Source organism: Cetorhinus maximus, unplaced genomic scaffold (genome assembly GCF_964194155.1).
Source record: "Cetorhinus maximus unplaced genomic scaffold, sCetMax3.hap1.1 HAP1_SCAFFOLD_1293, whole genome shotgun sequence".
NCBI lineage: Eukaryota > Metazoa > Chordata > Chondrichthyes > Lamniformes > Cetorhinidae > Cetorhinus > Cetorhinus maximus.
In genome coordinates, this window is record NW_027597234.1 from 3,797 (window position 1) to 29,697 (window position 25,901).

Genomic DNA, 25,901 nt, shown 5'->3' on the forward strand with positions numbered 1-25,901 from the left:
TCACTTGGGGGGGAGTGGGGGTAAGGGTGGGGGGGGCTCGGCGGGCAGGGGAGGGGGTACCCGGGCGCCCAGGGGAGCAGCCGGCAGGAAGTTGAAGCGGGGCTGGGCGGCGGGAGGCATCCCCTGGGCGCTGAGCAGCGACTCCAGCATGTCGAAGGTGTCCTGGTAGTGGCTGTGCTCGGTGAAGGGCCCCTTCCCCGGCTTGGGGGGGCCCCCGTGGCCATTGGCCTCCTTGTCCGGCAGCCCCGGGGGGGGAACGGGAGGTCCAGGACGCTGGTGTTGAAGCGGGAGGAGGAAGAGGAGGAGGAGGAGGAGGAGGCGGCGGCGGCGGCGCTGCTGCCGGTCTTTGCCGGCTTGCCGGGCCTCTGTTGCTGCCGGTGATGGCTGAGCGCCGGGGCAGCCGTCTCCTCCTCCCTCGGCAGCCGCCTGCGCGCCTCCTCCCTCCTGCCAGAGGGGGCGTGTCGGCCGTGGTGGTGCTGGTGCTGCGGCTGGTGGTGGTGGTGGTGGTGGTGGTGGTGCCGGTGCCGGTGGTGGTGGTGGTTGGAGGCCTGGTCCCTCCTCTTGTCCCGGGGACCCGCGCGCCGGGTCCGGCCGCCCTCCTCCCCCTCCCCCTCCCCCTCCACCTCCTCCACCTCCTCCTCTCCGCTGCCGGCACCTTGATCCTCACCCGGAGCTGCTCCTCGCTGGCGTCCGTCACCGGAAGGCGGATGCGGATGGGGAGGGGGTGGTGACCATCCCGGGGCCTCCTCTCCCGCACCTTCTGCTGCTCCAGCAGGGCCTGGGCAGCCGAGGCGTAGTCCTCCCTCACGCTGGCCTCCAGGCTCTCCAGCTTGCGCTTCTGAGAGGCCAGTTCCTCGGCGTGCTTGGCCCGGTACTCGCTCAGGCTCACCCGCATGGGGCCGGCCGGCGCCGCTGGACACTTGCTGCCGCCGTTCCTCCTGGCCGCGCCGTGCCCCGCCTCCCCGCTCGGCTGCTGCTCCTCCCCCTCCTCCTCCTCCTCCGCCCCCCCTCCGAAGCCGCCGGGCTGCGGCCAGGGCCGGGAGGTGCCGGGCTGCAGAGAGCCTCCCCCTCCTCCGCTCACGCTCGAGGCCACGATGCTCATCAGCTCGGAGAAGGCGCTGTCGGCCGCCGACGAGGAGGAGGGTGTGGACAGGCCGGGCGCTGGGTGTCCCTCCTCCGGGCCCTGACCCTCCAACCTCGGCTTCTTGGCCGCCTGGCAGGCCTGAAACAAGAACGCACGTCAGTGATGGGGCCTCATACAACCCTCCCCACCCGCTGCGCCGCTTAGACCGATCTAAATAGTCCCCACTCCTCTGCTCCTCCCGCTCTCTCCCGCCGCTCTCTCCCCTCTGCACCTCCCGCTCTCCACCGTGTGCTTCCGACCCTCTCCCCCTGCTCGTCCCGCTCTGCTCCTCCCGCTCTCTCCCCCTGCTCCTCCCGCTCTCTCCCCCCTGCTCGTCCCGCTCTCTCCCCCCTGCTCGTCCCGCTCTCTCCCCCCCTGCTCCTCCCGCTCTCTCCCTCTGCTCCTCCCGCTCTCTCCCCCCTGCTCGTCCCGCTCTCTCCCCCCCTGCTCCTCCCGCTCTCTCCCCCGCTCTCTCCCCTCTGCTCCCCCCGCTCTCTCCCCTCTGCTCCTCCCGCTCTCTCCCCCTGCTCCTCCCGCTCTCTCCCCCTGCTCCTCCCGTTCTCTCCCCCAGCTCGTCCCGCTCTCTCCCCCCTGTGCTTCCCGTTCTCTCCCCCAGCTCCTCCCGTTCTCTCCCCCAGCTCCTCCCGTTCTCTCCCCCTGCTCGTCCCGCTCTCTCCCCCAGCTCGTCCCGCTCTCTCCCCCCTGTGCTTCCCGTTCTCTCCCCCAGCTCGTCCCGCTCTCTCCCCCCTGTGCTTCCCGTTCTCTCCCCCAGCTCGTCCCGCTCTCTCCCCTCTGCTCCTCCCGTTCTCTCCCCCCCGCTCCTCCCGCTCTTCCCCCCCCGTGCTTCCTGCTCTCCCCCACCTGCTCGTCTCGCTCTCCCCCCCGCTCCTCCCGTTCTCTCCCCCCTGTGCTTCCCGCTCTCTCCCCCCTGCTCGTCCCGCTCTCTCCCCCCCCCGCTCATCGCGCTCTCCCCACCCCACTCGTCCCGCTCTCTCCCCCCTGCTCGTCCCGCTCTCTCCCCCCCCCGCTCATCGCGCTCTCCCCCCCCCGCTCATCCCGCTCTCCCCCACCCGCTCCTCCCGCTCTCTCCCCCCTGCTCGTCCCGCTCTCCCCCCCCCGCTCATCGCGCTCTCCCCCCCGCTCCTCCCGCTCTCTCCCCCCTGCTCATCGCGCTCTCCCCCCCCGCTCCTCCCGCTCTCTCCCCCCTGCTCGTCCCGCTCTCTCCCCCCTGCTCGTCCCGCTCTCTCCCCCCTGCTCATCCCGCTCTCTCCCCCCTGCTCGTCCCGCTCTCTCCCCCCTGCTCGTCCCGCTCTCCCCCCTGCTCCTCCCGCTCTCTCCCCGCTGCTCCTCCTACTCTCCCCCCCCATATCCCTGTAAACCTCCCCCCTTCCAGTATTTATCCGATTGCCCCCCTCCTATTGAATCTGCTTCCACCGCCCTTTCAGGCAGCGCCTTCCAGATCACAACAACTCGCTGTGTTTATAAAAAATAATTCTCCTCATCTCCCCCCCACCCCCACCCCCACCCTCTGGTTCTGTTCCCGATTCTCTTCAATCTGTGTCCCCTCTGGTTACCGACCCTCCCGCCCACTGGGAAACAGTCTCTCCCTCTCTACTCTACCCCAAACCCCCCCCTTCGTGATTTCGAACCCCTCGATTCAATCTCCCCCCCTCCCTCCCTCCCTTAACCTTCTCTGCTCTAAGGAGAACAATCCCAGCTTCTCCAGTCCCTCCACGTGAACTGAAGTCCCCTCATCCTCCCCACCGCAGGGCTCCCGTTCTGGTAAATCTCCCTCCGCACCCTCTCTGCTTGAAGGAGACCTTCCATCGATGGCGCCTGTACCTCTGGCAAGATCATAATGACTCACTGCGCGAATCACCTTAAACAAAAGGCAGGATCTCATACACCTGCCCTGGGAGTGCGGGCAGAGCGACCCCCACCACCTCACCGAACAGATTCAAGCAGCCTTACCCGCCAGTTTTTGATCCGCTTCAGCCTGTTGGGAGTCTTCTCAAGAATCTGCAGGAACTCATGGGTCAGACCTGCAAGAGAAACACTCTTGATGGGGACAGTGTAGAGGGAGCTTTACTCTGTATCTAACCCCGTGCTGTACCTGTCCTGGGAGTGTTTGATGGGGACTGTGTAGAGGGAGCTTTACTCTGTATCTAACCCCATGCTGTACCTGTCCTGGGAGTGTTTGATGGGGACGGTGGAGAGGGAGCTTTACTCTGTATCTAAACCCGTGCTGTACCTGTCCTGGGAGTGTTTGATGGGGACGGTGGAGAGGGAGCTTTACTCTGTATCTAAACCCGTGCTGTACCTGTCCTGGGAGTGTTTGATGGGGACGGTGTAGAGGGAGCTTTACTCTGTATCTAACCCCGTGCTGTACATGTCCTGGGAGTGTTTGATGGGGACGGTGGAGAGGGAGCTTTACTCTGTATCTAACCCCGTGCTGTACCTGTCCTGGGAGTGTTTGATGGGGACAGTGTAGAGGGAGCTTTACTCTGTATCTAAACCCGTGCTGTACCTGTCCTGGGAGTGTTTGATGGGGACAGTGTAGAGGGAGCTTTACTCTGTATCTAACCCCGTGCTGTACCTGTCCTGGGAGTGTTTGATGGGGACTGTGTAGAGGGAGCTTTACTCTGTATCTAACCCCGTGCTGTACCTGTCCTGGGAGTGTTTGATGGGGACAGTGTAGAGGGGGCTTTACTCTGTATCTAACCCCGTGTTGTACCTGTCCTGGGAGTGTTTGATGGGGACAGTGTAGAGGGAGCTTTACTCTGTATCTAACCCCGTGCTGTACCTGTCCTGGGAGTGTTTGATGGGGACAGTGTAGAGGGAGCTTTACTCAGTATCTAACCCTGTGCTGTACCTGTCCTGGGAGTGTTTGATGGGGACAGTGTGGAGGGAGCTTTATTGTGTAGTTGCTGGGCTGCAGGACGCGGTATTCGACAGTCCGATATGGGGGGTCCCTCCCTCCTGCTGCTCCCTTGCCCCCACCCCCCGGGCCTCAGGTCTGTTTCGCTACCCCCACGACGCGGACTCACCATCCAGCAGCTCCAGTGTGACAGTCGGGTCCACGTACTCCCACCAGTTCTTACCGTCCGTGGACACTGGGATCTCCCAGTTCGACCATTTGCAGGCCAGGTGAATGCAGACGCAGGCGACCACAGGCGGCGGGTACTGCAGGCAGAAGGTGGTGAGATGCAGACTGCCCGGGAGAGGAGGGAGGGGGGAGAGAAGAGAAAAGAGAACATTAAAACCCGGCACTCGCAGCTTACATCTGAAACGCGCCACCGAGCATAAGGGGAACACCGAGAGCGCGCGCACACACACACAACCTCCTTACGTGTTTATTCGTTCGCGGGATCAGGGTGTCGCTGGGTGGGCCAGCATCGGTTACCCTTCCCTAATTACCCCTTCAATTTGAGGTGTCTCGCTCTGCCATTTTCAGAGGGGCAGTTAAAAGTCAAGCACATCGCTGGGATTGGGGGGGGGGGTCTGGGGGTCTGGAGTCACGTATTAAGGGCCAGACCCGGGTAAGGGTGGCAGGTTTACCTCCCTAAAGGGGCATTGGTGAACGGGTTATTACTGCAGCTGTACAGGAGCCTTGGTGAGACCGCACCTGGAGTATTGCCTGCAGTTTTGGCCTCCCTACCTAAGACAAGATATAATTGCCATAGAGGGAGTGCAGCGAAGGTTCACTAGGCTGATACCAGGGATGGCCGGACTGTCTGAGGAGAAATTGGTTCGACTGGACCTGGATTCACTAGAGTTTAGAAGAATGAGAGGGGATCTGATTGAAATGTACAAAATTCTAACAGGGATGGACAGGGAGCAGAGGGTGGGGTAACTGGGCAGTGAGGGTAGAGTCTGAGTGTTGTGGACTCTCTGCTGTCACTGACTCTGCCTCCCTCTGTCAGGGAGCAGAGGGTGGGGGTAACTGGGCAGTGAGGTTACAGTCTGAGCGTTGTGGACTCTGTCTCCCTCTGTCAGGGAGCAGAGGGTGGGGGTAACTGGGCAGTGAGGTTACAGTCTGAGCGTTGTGGACTCTGTCTCCCTCTGTCAGGGAGCAGAGGGTGGGGGTAATTGGGCAGTGAGGATAGAGTCTGAACGTTGTGGACTCTGCCTCCCTCGGGCAGGGAGCAGAGGGTGAGGGTAACTGGGCAGTGAGGGTAGAGACTGAACGTTGTGGACTCTCTGTTGTCACTCACTCTGCCTCCCTCGGGCAGGGAGCAGAGGGTGGGGTAACTGGGCAGTGAGGATAGAGTCTGAACGTTGTGGACTCTGCCTCCCTCTGTCAGGGAGCAGAGGGTGAGGTAACTGGGCAGTGAGGATAGAGTCTGAGTGTTGTGGACTCTGCCTCCCTCTGTCAGGGAGCAGAGGGTGAGGGTAACTGGGCAGTGAGGATAGAGTCTGAGCGATGTGGACTCTGCCTCCCTCTGTCAGGGAGCAGAGGGTGGGGTAACTGGGCAGTGAGGTTAGAGTCTGAACGTTGTGGACTCTGCCTCCCTCTGTCAGGGAGCAGAGGATGGGGTAACTGGGCAGTGAGGGTAGAGTCTGAGCGTTGTGGACTCTGCCTCCCTCTGTCAGGGAGCAGAGGATGAGGTAACTGGGCAGTGAGGGTAGAGTCTGAGTGTTGTGGACTCTCTGCTGTCACTGACTCTGTCTCCCTCTGTCAGGGAGCAGAGGGTGGGGTAACTGGGCAGTGAGGATAGAGTCTGAGCGATGTGGACTCTGCCTCCCTCTGTCAGGGAGCAGAGGATGGGGTAACTGGGCAGTGAGGTTAGAGTCTGAACGTTGTGGACTCTGCCTCCCTCTGTCAGGGAGCAGAGGATGGGGTAACTGGGCAGTGAGGGTAGAGTCTGAGCGTTGTGGACTCTCTGCTGTCACTGACTCTGTCTCCCTCTGTCAGGGAACAGAGGGTGGGGGTAACTGGGCAGTGAGGATAGAGTCTGAGCGTTGTGGACTCTCTGCTGTCACTGACTCTGCCTCCCTCGGGCAGGGAGCAGAGGGTGGGGGTAACTGGGCAGCGACAGTAGAGTCTGAACGTTGTGGACTCTGCCTCCCTCTGTCAGGGAGCAGAGGGTGAGGGTAACTGGGCAGTGAGGTTAGAGTCTGAACGTTGTGGACTCTCTGTTGTCACTGACTCTGTCTCCCTCTGTCAGGGAGCAGAGGGTGAGGGTAACTGGGCAGTGAGGGTAGAGTCTGAACGTTGTGGACTCTCTGTTGTCACTCACTCTGCCTCCCTCTGTCAGGGAGCAGAGGGTGAGGGTAACTGGGCAGTGAGGGTAGAGTCTGAACGTTGTGGACTCTGCCTCCCTCGGGCAGGGAGCAGAGGGTGGGGTAACTGGGCAGTGAGGATAGAGTCTGAGCGTTATGTTGGGGGTGACTGATGAACCCAGTGGTGGGTTCTTTGGTGCCGACCACTTTCCCGATTCTTAAAAAGGTTCTTGTAACGTTCCCTCAAATAGGAAATACCCGTGCAACCCAGAGAGACACACGAGTAGACAGAAGCACAGACACATGCAGGCACAGCTGGGCGCGCGCACACACACACAGAGAAGCACGTACGCGCGTACACACAAACACAGACCCGCGCGCGCGCACACAGACGCGCGCACACAGGCATGCACGCACCACAGGCATGCGCACATGAACATACAAACATACAAAATGGAGCAGGTGGAGGCCATTGGGCCCCTTGATCCTGCTCCCCCATTCAATAAGATCCCGGCTGACCTGATTGTAACCTCTCGCCTAATCCAATAACCTTTCATGTGGCACTTTACCAAATGCCTTCTGGAAATCTAAGTACAGCACATCCACCGGTTCCCCTTTATCCACAGCACATCTGACTACTTCAAAGAACTCCGATAAATTGGTTAAACATGATTTCCCTTTCGCAAAACCATCTTGACTCGGCCTGATTGTCTTGAACGCCCCGCTATAACATCTTTAATAACAGCTTTTAACATGTTCCCTGTGACAGATGTTGGACTCACTGGCCTGTAGTTTCCTGCTCTGCGTCTCCCTCCCTTTTTGAATAAAGGAGTTACATTCGCTATCTTCCAATCTAATGGAACCTTCCCCGAATCCAGGGAATTTTGAAAAATTAAAACCAATGCATCAACTACTTCACTAACCACTTCTATCTCACTAACCACTTCTATCTCACTAACCACTTCTATCTCACTAACCACTTCTTTGAAGACCCTGGAGTGAAGTCCATCTGGACTGGGGATTAGTCAGCCCACAGCCCCAACAATTTGCTCCGTACCACTTGCCTGGTGATTATAATTTTCCCGAGTTCCTCCCTCCCTTCCATTTCCTGATTTACAGCTATTTCTGGGATGTTCGTTGTGTCCTCTACAGTGAAGACTGAAGCAAAATACCTGTTTAATTCATCCGCCATCTCCCTACTTTCCATTATCAATCCCCCAGACGCACTACTCTCCGTAGGACCAGCGCTCAGTTTTAACTCTTTTCTTCTTTAAGTATCTGTAGAAACTCTTACTGTCTGTCTTTACATTTCTAGCTCTGTCTCATTAATTTTACTTCCTTATTAATATTTCTGTCATTCTTTGCTGTCCTTTACATTCTTTCCAGTCTTCTGACTTGCCACCTGTATCTGCGTAACTATCTGCTTTTTCTTTTAAGTTTGATACTGTCTTTAACTTTTTTTAGTCAACCACAGATGATGGGCCCTCCCCTTGGAATTTTTCTTTCTCACTGGAATGTATATATTCTGTGTATTCTGAAATATCCCTTTAAATATCTGTCACCGAACCTCTATTGACCTATCCTTTAACCCCATTTGCCACTTCACTTTAGCCAGCTCTGCTTCCATGCCCACGCAATTGCCCTTATTTAAGTTTAAAATACTAGTCTCGGACACACTCGTTTCTCCCTCAAAATGAATGTAAAATCCAGTCATATTATGATCGCTGCTACGGAGTGGTCCCCTCACTAGGAGGTCATCAATTAATCCTATCTCGTTGCTCAATACCAGGTCTAGTATAGCCTGCTCTCTGGTTGGCTCCAGAACGTGCTGTCCTAAGGAACTATCCTGAAAACATTCTATGAACTCATCTAGGCTACCTTTGCCCATCTGATTTTGCCAGTCTATATGTAGATTAACATCCCCCATGATTATTGTTGTAGGATTCTGACAAGCTCCCATTATCTCTCCTTTTATACGCTTGTCCTACTGTGTAGTTACAATTAGGGGGCCTATACACCACTCCCACAAGTGACTTCGTGCCTTTATCATTCCTCATCTCAACCCGAACCGCTTCTACATCCTGGTTTCCTGAACTTAGGTCATCCCTCTCTAATGTGCTAATACCATCAGTAATGAACAGAGCTACCCCTCCACCTTTTCCAAACTTCCTCAATGGCCTATACCCTTTAATATTCAGGTCCCAACCTATGCCTTCCCGTAGCCACGTCTCAGTAATGGCTATCAGATCGTACTTATTTACTTATATATTGTGTTATCAGTTCATGTGTTTTGTTTCGAATGCTACACGCGCTTAGATACAGAGCCTTTAGTTTTGTCTTTTTATTATTTTTGTAGCATCTAGCCTTATCTGCTGATTTACTCTTAGATTTATACCCTCTGTCCGTTTTGTCACAGTCTTTTTATCATTTCCCACAGTAATACCTTTCTCTCTTGCCTTCTCTCTACACTTTGGTTTACCGCATCTTCCCAAATTTGATCCCTTGCCCTCACTATTCAGTTTAAAACCCTCTCCGCTTCCCTAGCGATGCAGCTCAGGAGGACACCAGCCCCAGCACGGTTCAGGTGTAGACTGTCCCACTTTCCCCAGTACTGGGGCCGGTGCCCCACGAACTGGAACCCACCTCTCCCACACCAGTCTTTGAGCCACACATTCATCTCTCTAATCTTATTTGCCCTAATGCCAATTTGCACGTGGCTCGGGGTAATCCAGAAATGATTACCCTTGAGGTTCTGCTTAAGTTGGTGCCTAGCTCGTCATACTGACTACGCAGAGCCTCCTTCCTCATCCTGCCTGCGTCATTGGTACCAACATGGACCACGACCACTGCATCCTCCCCCTCCCACTGCAAATCCCTCTCCAGCCCCGAACAGATGTCCCAAACCTGGGCACCGGGCAGGCAACACAGCCGCCTGGAGAACAGAGTAAATCCCCCATACGGTACTAGAACATAAGAAATAGGAACAGGAGGAGGCCATTCAGCCCCTCGAGCCTGCTCCGCCATTCAATAAGATCATGGCTGATCTGTCTGTGTTTCGATTTCCACATTTCCCATCCAACCCCGATAACCTTGGATTCCCCTGCCTAACAAGAGTCTATCTATGTCCGCCTTTACAATATTTAATGACTCCGCCTCCATCACCTTCTGAGGCAGAGCGTTCCAAAGTCACACAACCCTCAGAGAGAAAAAATTTCTCCTCATCTCTGTCCTAAAAGGGCCGCCCCTAATTTTAAAACAGTGCCCCCCAGTTCTGGACTCACCCACAAGAGGAAACATCCTTTCCACATCCACTTTCAGGATCTTATATACTTCAATCAAATCACCCCTCACTCTTCTAAACTCCAGTGGAAACAAGCCCAGTCTGTCCAACCTTTCCCCATAAGACAACCCACTCATTCCAGCTATCAATCTATTAAACCTCCTCTGAACCACCCCCCCTGAACACATTTACATCCTTCCTTAAATGAGGAGACTCTTTGTGGAGTTTTTCCTTAAGTTTGATGCTTTCCTTAACATCTTTAGTTAACCACGGATGGTGGGTCCTCCCCTTAGACTTTTTCTTTATGGCAGGAACGTACATAGTTGAACACTCTGAAATGTCCCCTTAAACGTCTGCCACTGCTTCTCTATTGATCGTATCCCCCTAGCCTACTGTCCCCCACTGCCACAACATTCCTTTCTGCTCCCCCCCAACTTGGATGGCTTCCTGTACCATGCTGACATTTCTCATCCACCCTGCATCCCCTGTTCACACCCAGCCAGGCTGAGAGAACCTCAAACCTCTGCTGGACAATCGCCAAGGCTCACGCTCCTGCCCTCTGGGTCCCCTCTCACCTGCCTCACGCCCTCCTGTGCCTGGCCACTGACCAAATCGGAAGGCCCTATCCTGAGCGGCGTGACTGCCTCCTGGTACAAAGCATCCAGGTAGCTTTCCCCCTCCCTGACGGGTCGCAGTGTCTGCAGCTCAGCCTCCAGCTCAATGACTCTGAGCCAAAGTTCCTCGAGCCGCAAATACTTACTGCAACACATGTCTGACCTGGGTCACAATGTTACCCAGGAGCTCCCCACACGCTGCAGCCTTGACACATCACCTGCCCTGGCATCCTTAACGTGTTTGAAATAATTACTTCGTTATATTAATCACTTATTTATGTTGCTTTCTTATATATTTTACCAACTTTACCACCAATTTGTGTACTGTTTTAAACCTTAGGGACTGAATAGGGCTCACCCACTTACCAGACACTCACCAAACAGCTAGCTCTTTTCTCTATAGGAGAGCAAGGACCAATTCCTATGGGATGAGAAAGAGGAAACGAACAGCTCCTTCCCCCCCCCGACAGCCACACCCAACTCCCAAGTCTTTGCTCAGTTGGTCAGCTGTACACAAGGGCCCTGAATTTATAGTAAACTCAACGGGGGCTACAGTAGCCAGATTCAACCAGTGAGCTAATTAACTGCTCAGCTCCTACAGCGGAGAGTGGGTTTACCCTGCCTAAGCCGCAAGAAAGAACTTAGCCGGCTTACACGGTACTTTCCTGTTACTGTTTACTACAGACAAGAGCAAAATTTAAGAACAAGATTAACACTGAAAACTCCCTCTCACCATACTCCAAGTCTTCACTCAGCTAGCACAGCCACACTCCATTTCACACTGACGCGCACACACAGAGGGTGGAGGGGGCGCACACAGGCGGGGTGGAGGGGCATGCACAGGCGGGGCAGCAGTGCGCACAGGCGGGGTGGAGGGGCACGCACAGGCGGAGCAGGGGGCGCACACAGGCGGAGTGAAGGGGCACGCACAGGCGGGGCAGCGGCGCGCACAGGCGGAGCAGGGGGCGTGCACAGGCGGAGCAGGCAATGAAGTTACAGTTTGTCAGAAAGTTTGCAATCTAACTGTACAGTAACTAACAACCTGTTGGTAGCCATGAAATATGACGTCTGTGCCAAATCCTTGCTCGCTGGAGGGGGGGAAGAGAAACACAGGGCAGTCAGTAGCAGACGACACTGAACAGCACGGATGTCTCACTCTGCAGGAAGAAATCGTTAGCTCTCATATCAGGGACTGCAGACGGGGGAGGGGGTGAGAGAGAGACACACACAGTGTTAACCTGTAAAACACACTGAATTCAGGCATCATATTACAGACAGTAAATGAAATATAATTACCACCCCCCCCGCCCACACACACAACCCTCCCTCTCACTCTGCCTGTCCATTTCCCCCCCCCGCCCGCCCTCTGCTTCCCCATTCTCCGGATAACTCTGATTCGTCTGGTGGGACGCTATTACAAGACTGGTCGCAGTCTGCTACCAGAGTCTAGACAGAGAGGGGGACAGAGAGCAGTTCAACTGCCAGCAAATGATCCCAATACGCTCCGGGCCGGGGGCAAATCCCAGTCAATTGTGGGACTCGGGAGGAGTCGGGTAGAGCAGACCCAGCGTATGGTGAGTCTGGGGGGTGCTGACCCCGGCAGATGCCGGGCCAGGGGAGGGGGTGAGCCCAGTACAGCTCCCTCTACACCGTCCCCATCAAACACTCCCAGGACAGGTACAGCACGGGGTTAGATACCGAGTAAAGCACCCTCTACACTCTCTCCATCAAACACTCCCAGGACAGGTACAGCACGGGGTTAGATACAGAGTAAAGCTCCCTCTACACTGTGCCCATCAAAGACTCCCAGGACAGGTACAGCACGGGGTTAGATACAGAGTAAAGCTCCCTCTACACCGTCCCCATCAAACACTCCCAGGACAGGTACAGCACGGGGTTAGATACAGAGTAAAGCTCCCTCTACACTGTCCCCATCAAACACCCCCAGGACAGGTACAGCACGGGGTTAGATACAGAGTAAAGCTCCCTCTACACCGTCCCCATCAAACACCCCCAGGACAGGTACAGCACGGGGTTAGATACAGAGTAAAGCTCCCTCTACACTGTCTCCATCAAACACTCCCAGGACAGGTACATCATGGAGATAGATACAGAGTAAAGCTCGCTCTACACCGTCCCCATCAAAAACTCCCAAGACAGTTACAGCACGGGGTTAGATACAGAGTAAAGCTCCCTCTACACCGTCGCCATCAAACACTTCCAGGACAGGTACAGCACGGGGTTAGATACCGAGTAAAGCACCCTCTACACTCTCTCCATCAAACACTCCCAGGACAGGTACAGCACGGGGTTAGATACAGAGTAAAGCCCCCTCTACACTGTCCCCATCAAACACTCCCAGGACAGGTACAGCACGGGGTTAGATACAGAGTAAAGCTCCCTCTACACTGTCTCCATCAAACACTCCCAGGACAGGTACATCATGGAGATAGATACAGAGTAAAGCTCCCTCTACACCGTCCCCATCAAACACTCCCAAGACAGTTACAGCACGGGGTTAGATACAGAGTAAAGCTCCCTCTACACCGTCCCCATCAAACACTTCCAGGACAGGTACAGCACGGGGTTAGATACCGTGTAAAGCACCCTCTACACTCTCTCCATCAAACACTCCCAGGACAGGTACAGCACGGGGTTAGATACAGAGTAAAGCCCCCTCTACACTGTCCCCATCAAACACTCCCAGGACAGGTACAGCACGGGGTTAGATACAGAGTTAAGCTCCCTCTACACCGTCCTCATCAAACACTCCCAGGACAGGTACATCATGGGGATAGATACAGAGTAAAGCTCCCTCTACACCGTCCCCATCAAACACTCCCAGGACAGGTACAGCACGGGGTTAGATACAGAGTAAAGCTCCCTCTACACTGTCTCCATCAAACACTCCCAGGACAGGTACATCATGGAGATAGATACAGAGTAAAGCTCCCTCTACACTGTCTCCATCAAACACTCCCAGGACAGGTACAGCATGGGGTTAGATACTTAGTAAAGCTCCCTCTACACCGTTCCCATCAAACACTCCCAGGAGAGGTACAGCACGGGGTTAGATACAGAGTAAAGCTCCCTCTACACCGTCTCCATCAGACACTCCCAGGACAGGTAGAGCACGGGGTTAGATACAGAGTAAAGCTCCCTCTGCACCGTTCCCATCAAACACTCCCAGGACAGGTACAGCACGGGGTTAGATACAGAGTAAAGCTCCCTCTACACTGTCCCCATCAAACACTCCCAGGACAGGTACAGCACGGGGTTAGATACAGAGTAAAGCTCCCTCTACACCGTCCCCATCAAACACTCCCAGGACAGGTACAGCACGGGGTTAGATGCAGAGTAAAGCTCCCTCTACACCGTCCCCATCAAACACTCCCAGGACAGGTACAGCACGGGGTTAGGTACAGAGTAAAGCTCCCTCTACACCGTCCCCATCAAACACTCCCAGGACAGGTACAGCACGGGGTTAGATACAGAGTAAAGCCCCCTCTACACCGTCCCCATCAAACACTCCCAGGACAGTTACAGCACGGAGTTAGATACCGAGTAAAGCTCGCTCTACAGTGTAGTATGCTTATCTCAATAATCTTTAATCAACCTGTTCCATACTTGCCTTTGTCGTCCTTACCTCTCACTAACTGAGTACATTTCACTACGTGTGTGTGTGGATGATCTATGGTGATGTCAAACCCTGCAAGAGACGGGAACATCCACAAAGGACAGTCAGTATTTGAGAGGAGCGATCACATCTAACATTTTAGTGTAAACAGAGCCCACTGTGTGACCGAGAAGCTGCTGGTGCCTGGTCTAAACAGCGGTGTAAAATGATCCCCCTCCCAGAAATATTCGGCTTTCTTAAACCTACAGGAACAGGAGGCCATTCAGCCCCCTCCTCCTCGAGCCTGTTACACAGGAACAGGAGGAGGCCATTCAGCCCCTCCTGAAGCCTGGACAATAAACATTGGTGGCACCAGCAATGCTGACGTCCCATGAAGGATGAAAAAGAAAGACGACCTCCAATGGCAGGTGTGAGGGAGGAGGAAGAGGTACTGAGTTAGGTCCGAGCTGCCAAATGGTAGTGACGGACACAATCCAGTCATTAAACCAGTATTGTCTAACTCTTGTTGCTGTGGGTCTTCCCCTGTGAGCCCTCAGGGCTGAGGTGGAGGGTATAAGATGCAGATTAGACTCCGCTCCCCCCGTTCCTCATACTGCACCCCCCAGCCCGAGCAGCGCTCGCCCAGCCTGAGCACTTACCCAGGGTCTGCAGGATGACACTCTCGAGAATGACCAGGTCCTGGGCCTGCTGCAGGTATGCCTGTGGTCCAGAGACAAGAGTCAGGTTACTCACTCAACAACAGCAAAGCGTCTGCACAGTTTCATAGCATCGCTGAGGGAACACACTCACCAGACATGCAAAACATTCTCCCTACACCCCGTCACCACGACAGGCTAGTACAGCACTCGGCCAACACCGAGTTCGCCCAACACCGCGCTGCCGCTCCCTCCTCCACCCCAACACCGTGCGGCCGCTCCCTCCTCCACCCCAACACCGCGCTCCCCCAACTCCGTGCTGCCGCTCTCTCCTCCACCCCAACACCGTGCTGCCGCTCTCTCCTCCACCCCAACACCGCGTTCGCCCAACACCATGCTCCCACTCTCTCCTCCACCCCGACACCGCGCTGCCGCTCCCTCCTCCACCCCAACACCGTGCGGCCGCTCCCTCCTCCACCCCAACACCGCGCTCCCCCAACTCCGTGCTGCCGCTCTCTCCTCCACCCCAACACCGTGCTGCCGCTCTCTCCTCCACCCCAACACCGTGCTGCCGCTCTCTCCTCCACCCCAACACCGCGTTCGCCCAACACCATGCTCCCACTCTCTCCTCCACCCCGACACCGTGCTGCCGCTCTCTCCTCCACCCCAACACCGTGCTGCCGCTCTCTCCTCCACCCCAACACCGTGCTGCCGCTCCCTCCTCCACCCCAACACCGCGCTCCCCCAACACCGTGCTGCCGCTCTCTCCTCCACCCCAACACCATGCTGCCGCTCCCTCCTCCTCCCCAACACCGCATTGCCCCTCTCTCCTCCACCCCAACACTGTGCTGCCGCTCCCTCCTCCACCCCAACACCGCGCTCCCCCAACACCGTACTGCCACTCTCTCCTCCACCCCAACACCATGCTGCCGCTCCCTCCTCCACCCCAACACCGCACTGCCGCTCTCTCCTCCACCCCAACACTGCGCTCCTGCTCTCTACTCCACCCCAACACTGCGCTGCCGCTCTCTCCTCCACCCCAACACCGCGCTCCCACTCTCTCCTCCACCCCAACACCCCGCTGCCGCTCACTCCTCCACCCCAACACCCCGCTGCCCCTCTCTCCTCCAACCCAACACCGTGCTGCCCCTCTCTCCTCCACCCCAACACCGCCCTCTCCCTCCGTCTCTCCGCCCAGCCCTCTCCCTCCGTCTCCCTCTCTCCGCCTGGCCCTCTACCTCCGTCTCTGTCTCTCCGCCCGTCCCTCTCCCTCCGTCTCCCCGCGCGGCACTCTCGCTCCGTCTCCATCTCTCCGCCCGGCCCTCTCCCTCCGTCTCCATTTCTCCGCCCGGCTCTTTCCCTCCGTCTCCATCTCTCCGCCCGGCACTCTCCCTTCCTCTCTCCGCCCGGCCCTCTAGCCCCTGGTCTCTCCGCCTGACCTTCTCTGTCAGATCTCTCTCTGTATCAGGACTTCTCTCTATTTCTATCCGGCCAACAAGAGGGGAGTCAACAGTTTAAGCAAAGAGTGACTCAAGTTACAGGCGAACCAGGGCATGCACTCATGCAGAGCTGCAGGTACATACGTCACTCTTGGTGTCTGGTGGTGGGTCCTGGGGGTTAAGGCAAGCATGGGCCACTTTGATGACATGTTCCAGCTTCCGAGGTTGTTCCTCCACCTTAGCAGCGAGGAAGAGGGCGGCTGGAGCGATGCTCTGTGTGAAACATGGGTGTGTGTCAGTGTGAAACAGTACTACACATTCACAGTGTACAGGGAGACTGTGTGTCAGTGTGATACAGTACTATACATTCACAGTGTACAGGGAGACTGTGTGTCAGTGTGATACAGTACTATACTTTAACAGTGTACAGGGAGACTGTGTGTCAGTGTGATACAGTACTACACATTAACAGTGTACAGGGAGACTGTGCGTCAGTGTGATACAGTACTACACATTAACAGTGTACAGGGAGACTGTGTGTCAGTGTGATACAGTACTATACATTAACAGTGTACAGGGAGACTGTGCGTCAGTGTGATACAGTACTATACATTAACAGTGTACAGGGAGACTGTGCGTCAGTGTGATACAGTACTACACATTCACAGTGTACAGGGAGACTGTGTCAGTGTGATACAGTACTATACATTCACAGTGTACAGGGAGACTGTGTGTCAGTGTGATACAGTACTATACTTTAACAGTGTACAGGGAGACTGTGTGTCAGTGTGATACAGTACTATACATTAACAGTGTACAGGGAGACTGTGTGTCAGTGTGATACAGTACTACACATTCACAGTGTACAGGGAGACTGTGCGTCAGTGTGATACAGTACTACACATTCACAGTGTACAGGGAGACTGTGTCAGTGTGATACAGTACTACATATTCACAGTGTACAGGGAGACTGTGTGTCAGTGTGATACAGTACTATACATTAACAGTGTACAGGGAGACTGTGCGTCAGTGTGATACAGTACTACACATTCACAGTGTACAGGGAGACTGTGTCAGTGTGATACAGTACTATACATTCACAGTGTACAGGGAGACTGTGTGTCAGTGTGATACAGTACTATACTTTAACAGTGTACAGGGAGACTGTGTGTCAGTGTGATACAGTACTATACATTAACAGTGTACAGGGAGACTGTGTGTCAGTGTGATACAGTACTACACATTCACAGTGTACAGGGAGACTGTGTCAGTGTGATACAGTACTACATATTAACAATGTACAGGGAGACTGTGTGTCAGTGTGATACAGTACAACACATTAACAGTGTACAGGGAGACTGTGTGTCAGTGTGATACAGTACTATACATTAACAGTGTACAGGGAGACTGTGCGTCAGTGTGATACAGTACTATACATTAACAGTGTACAGGGAGACTGTGTGTCAGTGTGATACAGTACTATACATTAACAGTGTACAGGGAGACTGTGTGTCAGTGTGATACAGTACTACACATTAACAGTGTACAGGGAGACTGTGCGTCAGTGTGATACAGTACTACACATTCACAGTGTACAGGGAGACTGTGTCAGTGTGATACAGTACTATACATTCACAGTGTACAGGGAGACTGTGTGTCAGTGTGATACAGTACTATACTTTAACAGTGTACAGGGAGACTGTGTGTCAGTGTGATACAGTACTATACATTAACAGTGTACAGGGAGACTGTGCGTCAGTGTGATACAGTACTATACATTCACAGTGTACAGGGAGACTGTGTGTCAGTGTGATACAGTACTATACTTTAACAGTGTACAGGGAGACTGTGTGTCAGTGTGATACAGTACTACACATTAACAGTGTACAGGGAGACTGTGTGTCAGTGTGATACAGTACTATACATTAACAGTGTACAGGGAGACTGTGTGTCAGTGTGATACAGTACAACACATTAACAGTGTACAGGGAGACTGTGTGTCAGTGTGATACAGTACTATACATTAACAGTGTACAGGGAGACTGTGCGTCAGTGTGATACAGTACTATACATTAACAGTGTACAGGGAGACTGTGTGTCAGTGTGATACAGTACTACACATTCACAGTGTACAGAGAGACTGTGTCAGTGTGATACAGTACTACATATTCACAGTGTACAGGGAGACTGTGTGTCAGTGTGATACAGTACTATACATTAACAGTGTACAGGGAGACTGTGTGTCAGTGTGATACAGTACTACACATTAACAGTGTACAGGGAGACTGTGTGTCAGTGTGATACAGTACTATACATTAACAGTGTACAGGGAGACTGTGCGTCAGTGTGATACAGTACTACATATTAACAATGTACAGGGAGACTGTGTGTCAGTGTGATACAGTACTACACATTAACAGTGTACAGGAAGACTGTGCGTCAGTGTGATACAGTACTATACATTAACAGTGTACAGGGAGACTGTGCGTCAGTGTGATACAGTACTACACATTCACAGTGTACAGGGAGACTGTGTCAGTGTGATACAGTACTACATATTCAAAGTGTACAGGGAGACTGTGTCAGTGTGATACAGTACTATACATTCACAGTGTACAGGGAGACTGTGTCAGTGTGATATAGTACTACATATTAACAATGTACAGGGAGACTGTGCGTCAGTGTGATACAGTGCTACACATTAACAGTGTACAGGGAGACTGTGTCAGTGTGATACAGTATTATACATTAGCAGTGTACAGGGAGACTGTGTCAGTGTGATACAGTACTACACATTCACAATGTACAGGGAGAATGTGTGTCAGTGTGATACAGTGCTACATATTAACAGTGTACAGTGAGACTGTGTCAGTGTGATACAATACTACACATTAACAGTGTACAGTGAGACTGTGTCAGTGTGATACAGTACTATATATTAACAGTCTACAGGGGACTGGGTCAGTGTGATGCAGTACTATGCATTAACAATGTGCAGGGAGATTGTAATAACTACTGGCACTGCTTGGCAAAGCATTATCTTGTAATGAATCAGTGTCGGTGTGCAGCAAGATCTGGACATTCAGGTCTGAGTTGACAAGTGGCAAGTAACATTCACGCCCCACAGCTGCCAGGCAATGACCATCTCCAACAAGGGACAATCCAACCATCTCCCCTTGACATTCAATGGCATTACCATCACTGAATCCCTCACTTTCAACATCCTGGGGGTTACCCATTGACCAGAAACTGAACTGGGACCAGCCATATAAATACTGTGGCTACAAGAGCAGGTCAGAGGCTGGGAATCCTGCGGAGAGTCACTCACCTCCTGACTCCCCCAAAGCCTGTCCACCATCTACAAGGCACAAGTCAGGAGTGTGAGGGAACACTCCCCACTTGCCTGGATGAGTGCGGCTCCCACAACACTCAAGAAGCTCGACACCGTCCAGGACAAAGCAGCCCCGCTCGATGGGGCACCGCATCCACAAACATTCACTCCCTCCACCACCACCGACGCACAGGGGCAGCAGTGTGTGTACCATCTACAAGATGCACTGCAGGAACTCGCCAAGGCCTCCTTCGACAGCGCCGCCCAAACCCACGACCTCTACCATCTAGAAAGACGAGGGCAGCAGACACACGGGGAACACCACCACCTGCAAGTTCCCCCTCCCGAGCCACTCACCATCCCGACTTGGAAATATATCGGCCGTTCCTTCACTGTCGTTGGGTCAAAATCCTCCAAGTACAGCGGGAGTATCTTCTACTCAAGGACTGCAGCAGTTCACGCCCGGCACTTTATCGGGGGCAATAACTGCTGACCTTGCCAGACACACACACACACACACACACACACACACACGCTTTGTACGAATGAACAAACCCAATGAACCTGCACTGGGTTCATCCTGCAGACACTTACGTTGCGATGGAACTTGCTGAAGCATTGAAGCATGTAGAAGCGATGCATGTACACAATTGCTGTGTTGATGGTGAGTTGAGAGCTGCGAGGCCAGTGTTAAAGGGAAAACATCCTTGTTGGTTTGTAGATTATGGACCACTGCAGTGTGAAAGCTGCAGCAACTCTCAGACTGTACAGCGTGGAAGGGTACATAAAGGACCCGGTTTTCGAGGAGAGGGCTCTAAGGGACGGTTTTACAAATCGGATACTGGAGATACATCTGGGAGGACGTTGTAGAATCATTCAGCCCAAGTCTCTTTGAAAGATCTATCGAATTAGTCCCCATAGCCCTCCACCGCTCTCCTCCCCCCCTCCCAATACCCCTGCAAATTTTTCCCCTTCCAGTATTTATCCGATTCCCCGCCCCTCCTATTGAATCTGCTTCCACCGCCCTTTCAGGCAGCGCCTTCCAGATCACAACAACTCGCTGTGTTTATAAAAAATAATTCTCCTCATCTCCCTCCCCCCACCCACCCCCACCCTCTGGTTCTGTTCCCGATTCTCTTCAATCTGTGTCCCCTCTGGTTACCGACCCTCCCGCCCACTGGGAAACAGTCTCTCCCTCTCCTACTCTACCCCAAACCTCCCCCTTCGTGATTTCGAACCCCTCGATTCAATCTCCCCCCCTCCCTCCCTTAACCTTCTCTGCTCTAAGGAGAACAATCCCAGCTTCTCCAGTCCCTCCACGTGAACTGAAGTCCCCTCATCCTCCCTCCCTTAACCTTCTCTGCTCTAAGGAGAACAATCCCAGCTTCTCCAGTCCCTCCACCTGAACTGAAGTCCCCTCATCCTCCCTCCCCCCGCAGGGCTCCCGTTCTGGTAAATCTCCCTCCGCACCCTCTCCGAGACCCTCGACATCCTTCCTAGAGTGCGGGGCCCGGGATTGGGGACACGGGGCACTCCAGCTGGGGGGGAGCCAGAGATGTGGAAGGATTTATAACACTATAATATGATCCGACGGCAGAATAGAATGCAGCAAGGTTAAACTTCAACCCCATGGGTATTAAGATGCTCTCCATTGTCCTTCTGAAACATCAGCTGTGCCTAGAGAGGCAGTGTGGAGCCAGATGGAACTGGAGTGATGGGGCGATGCTTACCCAGCTGACAACGAGGGCAACAGGACATCTCCCTTCCCTCGCTCTCCTCCAATGGCTTCCTTACCAGAACAGTCCCAGGGACGAGCAGGGGGTTATAGCTCCGAGGTGGGGGATTGGAGAAGCCGGGGGCCGTTATCCTCGGAGCGAAGGGGATGGAGGGGAGATCGGATAGAGGGGGGTACGAGATAGTGACAGGTACGGCTAAGGTGGACAAAGGAAAGCTGTTCCCCTTAGCTGATGGGGCAAGGATTGGGGGGGTGGGGGTTGGTTGGGGGAGACCTGGAACTCGCTGCCGGAGACGGTGAATGATTCCGAAAGGGAATCGGACGGGGCGCCCGAGGGGAAATAAACTCGCAGGGGGTCACGGGGATAGAGCGGGAGGTGGGGTGGGGGGTCTGACTGGATCGGTCTATGGAGGGCCGGCACGGACCCGATGGGCCGAATGGCAACCTCTGGAGCAGCGATGCCTTCAATCCCCTCGTCCAAACTGCACTCCAGCAGTGGAATGCAAGACAAATTAAAAAGGAAGAGACAGTGAGTCACACAGAAAGAGCGAGAATCGAGGAGGAAAGGGACTCATTTTATATTTGGAAGCCCCCCCATATAGCGATATAGATAAATACACACACGCACACGTAGACAGAGACACACACACATGTAGACACACATAAACATGTAGACAAGGACACACACACACGTAGAGACACACACGTAGACAGAGACACACACGTAGACAGAGAAACACACGTAGACAGAGAAACACACGTAGACAGAGAAACACACGTAGACAGAGAAACACACGTAGACAGAGAAACACACGTAGACAGAGAAACACACGTAGACAGAGAAACACACGTAGATAGAGACACACACATGTAGACACACATATGTAAACACACATATATACAGTCACACAGACACAGATATGTAGATAGACACAGATATGTAGACAGACACGCATATGTAGACACATATATGTAGACACACAGACACACGTATATGTAGACACACACAGACACACGTATATGTAGACACACACAGACACACGTATATGTAGACACACATATATGTAGACACAGACACACATATATGTAGACACAGACACACATATATGTAGACACACAGACACATATATGTAGACACACACAGACACATATATGTAGACACACAGACACATATATGTAGACACACAGACACATATGTAGACACACAGAGACTCATATATGTAGACACACAGAGACACATATATGTAGACACACACAGACACATATATGTAGACACACACAGACACATATATGTAGACACACAGACACATGTAGACACACAGACACATATATGTAGACACACAGACACATATATGTAGACACACAGACACATATATGTAGACACACAGACACATATATGTAGACACACAGACACATATATGTAGACACACAGACATATATGTAGACACACACAGGCACATATATGTAGACACACACAGGCACATATATGTAGACACACAGACACATATCTGTAGACACACAGACACATATCTGTAGACACACACAGGCACATATATGTAGACACACACAGGCACATATATGTAGACACACACAGGCACATATATGTAGACACACACAGACACATATATGTAGACACACACACATATGTAGACACACACAGACACATATGTAGACACACACAGACACAGATATGTAGACACACAGACACAGATATGTAGACACACAGACACATATATGTAGACACACAGACACATATATGTAGACACACACAGACACATATATGTAGACACACACAGACACATATATGTAGACACACATATATGTAGACACACAGATATGTAGACACACACAGACACAGATATGTAGACACACACAGACACAGATATGTAGACACACACAGACACAGATATGTAGACACACACACAGATATGTAGACACACACACAGATATGTAGACACACAGACACATATATGTAGACACACACACATATGTAGACACACAGATACGTAGACACACAGGCACATATATGTAGACACACACAGGCACACAGATATGTAGTCACACAGAGACACATATATGTAGACACACACAGAGACACATATATGTAGAGACACACATATATGTAGACACACAGAGACACAGATATGTAGACACACACAGAGACACAGATATGTAGACACACACAGAGACACATATATGTAGACACACACAGAGACACAGATATGTAGAGACACATATATGTAGAGACACACAGAGACACAGATATGTAGACACACACAGAGACACATATATGTAGAGACACACAGAGACACAGATATGTAGACACACACAGAGACACATATATATAGAGACACACAGAGACACATATATGTAGACACACACAGAGACACAGATATGTAGACACACACAGAGACACAGATATGTAGACACACAGAGACACAGATATGTAGAGACACACAGAGACACAGATATGTAGAGACACACAGAGACACAGATATGTAGACACACACAGAGACACATATATGTAGAGACACACAGAGACACAGATATGTAGACACACACAGAGACACAGATATGTAGACACACACAGAGACACAGATATGTAGACACACACAGAGACACAGATATGTAGACACACACAGAGACACAGATATGTAGAGACAGAGACACAGATATGTAGACACACACAGAGACACATATATGTAGAGACAGAGACACAGATATGTAGAGACACAGATATGTAGACACACACAGAGACACAGATATGTAGACACACACAGAGACACAGATATGTAGACACACACAGAGACACAGATATGTAGACACACACAGAGACACAGATATGTAGAGACAGAGACACAGATATGTAGACACACACAGAGACACATATATGTAGAGACAGAGACACAGATATGTAGAGACACAGATATGTAGACACACACACACACACACACAGACACAGATATGTAGACACACACAGAGACACAGATATGTAGAGACAGAGACACAGATATGTAGAGACACAGATATGTAGACACACACACACAGACACAGATATGTAGACACACACAGAGACACATATATGTAGAGACAGAGACACAGATATGTAGACACACACAGAGACACAGATATGTAGAGACAGAGACACAGATATGTAGACACACACAGACACAGATATGTAGACACACACAGAGACACAGATATGTAGACACACACACACACACACAGACATAGATATGTAGACACACACAGAGACACATATATGTAGAGACAGAGACACAGATATGTAGAGACACACAGAGACACAGATATGTAGACACACAGAGACACAGATATGTAGACACACACAGAGACACAGATATGTAGACACACACAGAGACACAGATATGTAGACACACAGAGACACAGATATGTAGAGACACACAGAGACACAGATATGTAGACACACACAGAGACACAGATATGTAGACACACACAGAGACACAGATATGTAGACACACACAGAGACACAGATATGTAGACACACAGAGACACAGATATGTAGAGACACACACAGAGACACAGATATGTAGACACACACAGAGACACAGATATGTAGACACACAGAGACACAGATATGTAGAGACACACACAGAGACACAGATATGTAGACACACACAGAGACACATATATGTAGACACACAGAGACACATATATGTAGACACACAGAGACACAGATATGTAGACACACAGAGACACAGATATGTAGACACACAGAGACACAGATATGTAGACACACACAGAGACACAGATATGTAGAGACAGAGACACAGATATGTAGACACACACAGAGACACAGATATGTAGACACACAGAGACACAGATATGTAGACACACACAGAGACACAGATATGTAGAGACAGAGACACAGATATGTAGACACACACAGAGACACAGATATGTAGAGACAGAGACACAGATATGTAGACACACACAGAGACACAGATATGTAGACACACACAGAGACACAGATATGTAGACACACACACACACACAGAGATGTAGACACACACAGAGACACATATATGTAGAGACAGAGACAGATATGTAGACACACACACACACACACAGAGATGTCCCCCTATGCTGAGATATGAATGTCCCCTCTCCCTCTCTCTCTCTGTACCTGGGGCCTAGGCCTACCTGAAGCCTGCCTCTTTCCTGACCCTGCCCTCCACCCTGAAGGATACACGTTGAGCCTCTGGCCCATGTCCTGCAGCAGGTTGGCCGCCTGCTGCCGGCACGACAGCTCCTTGTCCCGGTCCAGGCCGCCCCGGCGCGACGGGCTGTCGTCCAGCTGCTGCCGGCTGAAGCACCACTTGGCGGGCGGCCCGCCGCCGCCGGCCGCCATTTAATGAACCCGCCCCCGCCCGGGAAGAGGGCGGGGGGCGGGGCGAGGCCGGCGCGCTGACGTCGTCGTGCACGTCACCCATCCTCGCCGGGGGTGGGGGAGAGAGAAAGAGGGCGGCGGGGGCCGGCGCCCTGACGTCATCAGGACCGGGAAGAGGGCGGGTCGCAGGCGACGCACACAGGAGCCACCCCCCCACCCTCCCCAACCGTGAACGCGCACGCTTCACCGCGCGCCGCACAGGACCGCCCCCTCTACGTCATCACGCGCGCTTCCCGCCTCGGAAGATTCAAACCGCCACCCCCAACCGCCGCGCCCCGCGCCTGCGCCGTGTGAGCGAGAGAGAGAGAGAAAAACAATCACCTGCCCAGAAAATAAAACCGTCGCACTTCACGATCTTTTTTTTCCTTCCCCTTCACTCGCCCGGAAAGAAAAAAAGTTTGTGTATTGGTGAAAAAGACTCGCAGACGAAACATTTTTTTTTTTATTTATCGACC

At 52.7% G+C, this 25,901-nt stretch overlaps 1 pseudogene across 1 annotated transcript; it reads right to left on the bottom strand.

The window, feature by feature from the left end:
* LOC144676014 (cyclin-T1-like) lies at window positions 1-25,422 on the bottom strand (annotated as a pseudogene). The gene is made up of 9 exons (XR_013575221.1): window positions 25,247-25,422; window positions 19,877-19,958; window positions 16,096-16,224; window positions 14,516-14,576; window positions 13,887-13,949; window positions 11,283-11,328; window positions 4,171-4,334; window positions 3,095-3,165; window positions 1-1,222 (listed from the first exon to the last, which is right to left on the bottom strand). The product of XR_013575221.1 is annotated as a cyclin-T1-like (transcript).
* Window positions 25,423-25,901: the final 479 nt, after the last annotated feature.